The sequence below is a fragment of the Moschus berezovskii genome, chromosome 10 (assembly GCF_049115385.1).
Source record: "Moschus berezovskii isolate FMDL1 chromosome 10, NW_MosBer_1.0, whole genome shotgun sequence".
Taxonomy (NCBI): Eukaryota; Metazoa; Chordata; class Mammalia; order Artiodactyla; family Moschidae; genus Moschus; species Moschus berezovskii.
The window spans coordinates 2,897,800-2,903,799 of NC_142469.1; the positions used below are offsets into that span (position 1 = coordinate 2,897,800).

The 6,000-nt window shown below is 49.0% G+C and overlaps 1 pseudogene; it reads right to left on the reverse strand.

Annotated features, from left to right (window-relative positions):
* Positions 1–5,784, reverse strand: part of LOC148776272 (uncharacterized) — a 45,273-nt pseudogene extending 39,489 nt beyond the window's left edge.
* Positions 5,785–6,000: the final 216 nt, after the last annotated feature.

The window sequence follows — 6,000 nt, forward strand, 5'->3', positions numbered from 1 at the left end:
TGGAAAGATGGGTGTTTTTCAGCTTGCATTTCCACAGATGATTGGATTCAGCAGCTCTAGCAGCAGTGACGCTGTGTCCAGTGAAAGGGGAGTCTGGTGCAGCCTCCCTTTCAGCACCGATCACCATTTCCGGTTGACAGGGCACTGATCTTCCATCCGTGAGCCAGAGGCCACAGGCATCTTTGTGTGCCCTTGTCTGTGTGAGCAGCTGATGGGAGTTTTGTCTCCACAGGCGCCCAGCTTGCCTGCAGCTTCGGAACGACAGAGGTGAGCATCTCAAAGGAGAGGAACAACCGTGCCAGAAGTGGAGTGGGATCCACCCTGAGGTTGGGCACTGATCATCAAGAGATGCTTCTGTGGGACTTTGATGGGTCTGGCACACTCTTGTGCTAGAGAGTGAGAGAGATGTCTGTGGGCTCTGCTAGGCCCTCCGCTCCCTCTTTGGGTCCCAAAGACTGGTTATCACCATCCTGAGCACCTAGCTCTGAAATGATGACCACCGCCACCTGCACTGTGTTTCCCTTTGCCCACGTATACATGCGAAGCATCAGGCTGTCTCTGAGCTACACTAGCCATGTGCATTGCCTCTCATTGGACTTGTGCATGTTTCTTCTCTTTCCTTCCCAATCACTTATTTTCTTGAGCATGTGGGGGCCACAAGGATGGTGGGTCTTTGTCTGGCCTTGTGTTCTGAGGAACACTTGTCCCTTTGTTGCTGTGGGTTTATCTTTCATTTCTCCTGCCTGGTTTCTTACTGTGAGTTTCTTTGTGCCGGCGGAAGAACTCAGCCTTTCTCTTGTGCCTGAGGTGTCCCAATTACAACAGCAATGCCTACCTGGAGATTCTGAACACATTTGCTGAGAGGGCTTCATTTGGCCAATGACATTTTGAAAGCACCTACACGGTCCTTTCAGATACCCAAAGTATCCTTCAAATGACATAGAAACCAGAATTCTCCAGTTTGGTCTTTCAATATGTGGGGAGTCAGCACAATCCCCTGGAGGAGGGAAAAGCTACCAACTCACGGATTCTGGCCTAGAGAATTCCATGGATGGTAAAATTCATGGTGATGCCAAGACTAACAATACTGAGAGACTATAACTTTCACCTTCAGTCAGAGCAAAATCCAGTTTCCTCTCATTTTACTGATTGGCATTGATTGTTGAACCCCCAAAAATGGGAAGAAATGCAGAGAGAAGAAGACTCAATGTTGTCAGGTGGGGGAGAGTGGAACGGGAACTGCTTGCAATGAATACAGGCTTTGCTGGAAATGGGGGGGGGGATAGAATGAGGGTGTCCAAATGTAGACAGTATTGATGCTTACACAGCATTGTGAAGGCCTTCATATTCCCAACTGGCATCAAGGAAGAAAATTTTATTGACACACGCTTACGAGCAAAATATACAGAAAGCTTTCAGTCAGTTCATTTCAGTTCAGTCGCTCAGTCATATCCGACTCCCCTCGACCTCATGAATCACAGAATGCCTGGCCTCCTTATCCATCAGTAACTCCCGGAGTACATTCAAACTCATGTCCACAGAGTCGGTGATGCCATCCAGCCATCTCATTCTCGGTCGTCCCCTTCTCCTCCCACCCCCAACCTTTCCCAGCATCAGAGTCTTTTCCAGTGAGTCAACTCATCGCATGAGGTGGCCAAAGTATTGCAGTTTCAGCTTTAGCATCAGTCCTTCCAATGAATACCCAGGATCAATCTCCCTTAGAATGGACTGGTTGGATCTCCGTGCGGTACAAGGGATTCTCAAGAGTCTTCTCCAACACCACAGTTCAAAAGCATCAATTCTTCGGCGATCAGCTTTCTTCACAGTCCAACTCTCACATCTATACATGACCATGGGAAAAACCATAGCCTTGACTAGACGGACCTTTGTTGGCAAAGTAATGTCTGTGCTTTTCAATATACTTTCAAGGTTGGTCATAACTTTCCTTCAAAGTAGTAAGCGTCTTTTAATTTCATGGCTGCAATCAACATCTGCAGTGATTTTGGAGCCAAAAAAAAATAAAGTTTGACACTGTTTCCACTGTTTTTCCATCTATTTCCCATGAAGTGATGGGACCAGATGCCATGATCTCTGTTTTCTGAATGTTGAGCTTCAAGCCAACCTTTTCACTCCTCTTTCACTTTCATCAAGACGCTTTAGAGTTCCTCTTCACTTTCTGCCATAAGGGTAGTGTCATCTGCATATCTGAGATTACTGATATTTCTCCCAGCAATCTTGATTCCAGCTTGTGCTTCTTCCAGCCCAACGTTCCTCAAGATGTACTATGCTTATAAGTTAAATAAACAAGGTGACAATATACTGCCTTGACGTACTCCTTTTCCTATTTGGAACCAGTCGGTTGTTCCATGTACATTTCTGTCTGTTGCTTCCTGACCTGCATACAGGTTTCTCAAGAGACAGGTCAGTTGGTCTGGTATTCCCATCTCTTTCAGAATTTTCCATAGTTTATTATGATCCACACAGTCAAAGGCTTTGGCATAGTCAATGAAGCAGAAATAGATGTTTTTCTGGAATTCTCTTGCTTTCTCCATAATCCAGCGGATGTTGGCAATTTGATCTCTGGTGCCTCTGCCTTTTCAAAAACCTGCTTGAACATCTGGGTGTTCAGAGTTCACATATTGCTGAAGCCTGGTTTGGAGAATTTTGAGCATGACTTTAGTAGCGATTGAAATGAGTGCAATTGTGCAGTAGTTTGAGCATACTTTGACATTGCCTTTCTTTGGGATTGGAATGAAGGCTGACCTTTTCCAGTCCTGTGGCCACTGCTGAGTTTTCCAAATGTTCTGGCATATTGAGTGCAGCACTTTCACAGCATCATCTTTCAAGATTTGAAATAGCTCAACTGGAATTCCATCACCACCACTAGCTTTGTTCATAGTGATGCTTTCTAAGGCCCACTTGATTTCACATTCCAAGATGTCTGGCTCTAGGTCAGTGATCACGTTATCGTGACTATCTTGCTCGTGAAAATCTTTTTTGTACAGTTCTTCTGTGTATTCTTGCCACCTCTTCTTAATATCTTCTGCTTCTGTTAGGTCCCTACCATTTCTGTCCTTTATCGAGCCCATCTTTGCATGAAATGTTCCCTTGATATCTCTAATTTTCTTGAAGAGATCTCTTGTTTTTCCTATTCTGTTGTTTTCCTCTATTTCTTTGCATTGATCACTGAGGAAGGCTTTCTTATCTCTCCTTAATATTCTTAGGAAATCTGCATTCAGATGCTTATATCTTTCCTTTTCTTCTTTGCTTTTTGCTTCTCTTCTTTTCACAGCTATTTGTAAGGCCTCCTCAGACAGCTATTTGTCTTTTTTGCATTTCTTTTCCATGGGGATGCTCTTGGTCCCTGTCTCCTGTACAATGTCACGAACCTCCGTCCAGAGTTTATCAGACACTCTATCTATCAGATCTAGTCCCTTAAATCTATTTCTCACTTCCACTGTATAATTATAAGGGATTTGATTTAAGTCATATCTGAATGGTCTAGTGGTTTTCCCTACTTTCTTCAATTTAAGTCTGAATTTGGCAATAAGGAGTTCATGATATGAGCCACAATCAGCTCCTGGTCTTGTTTTTGCTAACTGTATAGAGCTTCTCCATATTTGGCTGCAAATAATATAATCAATCTGATTTCGGTGTTGACCATCTGGTGATGTCCATGTGTAGAGTCTTTTCTTGTTTTGTTGGAAAAGGGTGTTTGCTATGACCAGTGCGTTCTCTTGACAAAACTCTATTAGCCTTTTCCCTGCTTCATTCCATGCTGCAAGGCCAAATTTGCCTATTACTCCAGGTGTTTCTTGACTTCCTACTTTTGCATTCCAGTCCCCTATAATGAAAAGGACATCTTTTTTGGGTGTTAGTTCTAAAAGGTCTTGTAGGTCTTCATAAAACCATTCAACTTCGGCTTGTTCAGCGCTACTGGTTGGGACATAGTCTTGGATCACTGTAATATTGAATGTTTTGCCTTGGAAACGAACAGAAATCATTCTGTCTTTTTTAAGATTGTATCCAAGTACTGCATTTCGGACGAGGAGAAAAATGCCTAGGACCCTGATGAAAATCAGCTCATGGTAAGGAATGTAAATCTCCCCTGGGTGGGGAGAGAGTGGACGGCGTCCATGTGGAACACACAGGGATGGAGCTTGCAGAGCCAACCGGTCCCCTGGATGATGTGGTTGCCAAAGGGCTCTGGGCTTCTGTCCAGAACAGGGTCCTGTTCTTCCTGCAAGGTTGGGACAGTCATGGTGGGCGTCTCAGTCCTTGGTAGGAGGCAGGTCAGGCTGCCACTGCGAAAGTTGTCACTCAGGCCCTGACTCGGGTTCTGCCACCAAAGCCCTAGCAGGTGCAAGTGCACAAGGAGGTGGAGTTTCTGGAACGTGGGGTGGGACATCGGTGCCTGGGGTTAGCGGTCATGCAGGCACAGATTTCGGATATGCTGAGGGTGCTGTCCAGTACCCGACTGGCCCCATGACATTGGGAGGGGACGTCTCAGGTCTCGATCTCCCCTCAGTGGATCCCTGGGTCCTGCTCCTTGAGCTCCCACCTCCTTAGGAACAGGTCTTGGACGTGGAGGCTGGCTGAGTTTGATGTCCAGAGATAGAGCTGTGGGAGAAGAAAAATTTGCCACAGGCCAGCCTTGCCATGTGCCTAAGTGGGCACGAAAGCTTCCTAGAGATTCGCTAAGAAGTCACAGCATCGGAGTCTTCTCTGAAGTCTCCAAGATGGGTGGTGTGAGACCAGCCTTTGATCCAGGCCCAGCCCCAGCTCTGTGGGACTCCTCCCTGTGTAGCTCAGCACCGCATCCCCACACTCACAGGCATTAGCCCCAGCCAACTCACCTCCGTGCTCTGCTGTACTGAGTTCCAGGTCTTCCTGCTGCATCCGAGGCAGGGCATCTCGGAGCTCTGGGTAACAGCCGGCTGTCCTGAACTCCATGGCAGCCTGAGACTGGGCCCCGGGGTGTGTGCTGGGTGGCGTCTGGGCAGCAAGTCTTGCCCGCCTCCTCCTAATCGCCAGGTGGGCTGAGCCCTCCATGACCACGTTCACTTGGAGCCTGCACTGGGCCTCCCAGGCAGGGGCCTGGTGCTCTGAGCCCTCCCTCTGGGAGGTGGATGTGGTGTGCCCCTCGGACGATCTGCAATTACAGTAACCATCAGCCAGCCGTGCTTCAATATTTCTGAGCTGAGCCTGGCCAGGATGGCTGCTGCTTTTGCCCGCCTGCCTTTCTACTCCCAGAAAGACCAGAGAGACGTGTGTCTCAGATACCCACCCGGGAAGTCGGAGACCCCCCTGAGGGCGTGAGGTCAGCCAGGACAGCCAGCTCTGCCCGGACTCTGCCCATGCCACTCAGCCTGCTCTCCCCTGGGGTGTGGACACAAGCATCCCATGGGCTCCTGACCCACATGCGGCTGGGCGTGCTTGAGGCAGACACACCCCAAGAAACCCCCATCCACACACAGGGAAAGGCTTCAGGCTTCACCGGGTGCGATGGGAGAGGTGGCCGGACCCGGCCTGGGCCTCCCCTGTTACATTTCTGTCCCTTCGGGCAAAGGGCCAGAGGCCTCTCGGGGGACCCCTGAGCCAGCGTCGACAGCATTCCCACACACTCGGCCTGTGAGCTCGCCTGAGGCCCCGGCCTCTGGGCAGGGGCAAACAGCAAAACATCTTGACAGCAAGCGATCTGGCCAGGGGCTCCTCTCCGCTGGCCAGGCCTGGATACACGGGTTGTGGGTTCTGTTGGGTTCTGTTGCCAGGAAATGACATCATTTCCTGGTTCGTGGCTGAGGTCCCTTCCACAAAGCTCCCCAAGGGAACCTCTGTGTTTCTGGCTGTTCCCTCACTTCCTTAGGCCACGTGCAGGCACAGTGACACCCACACAGCCTTGGGTAGACCTGGGTGCAGCCAGGGCCTGAGCTCTGAGGACACAGCTGCTTTCAGCCCAGGCTTCTTCTTCTCAGAAGTGATGTGGCCCTGGGCAAGTCA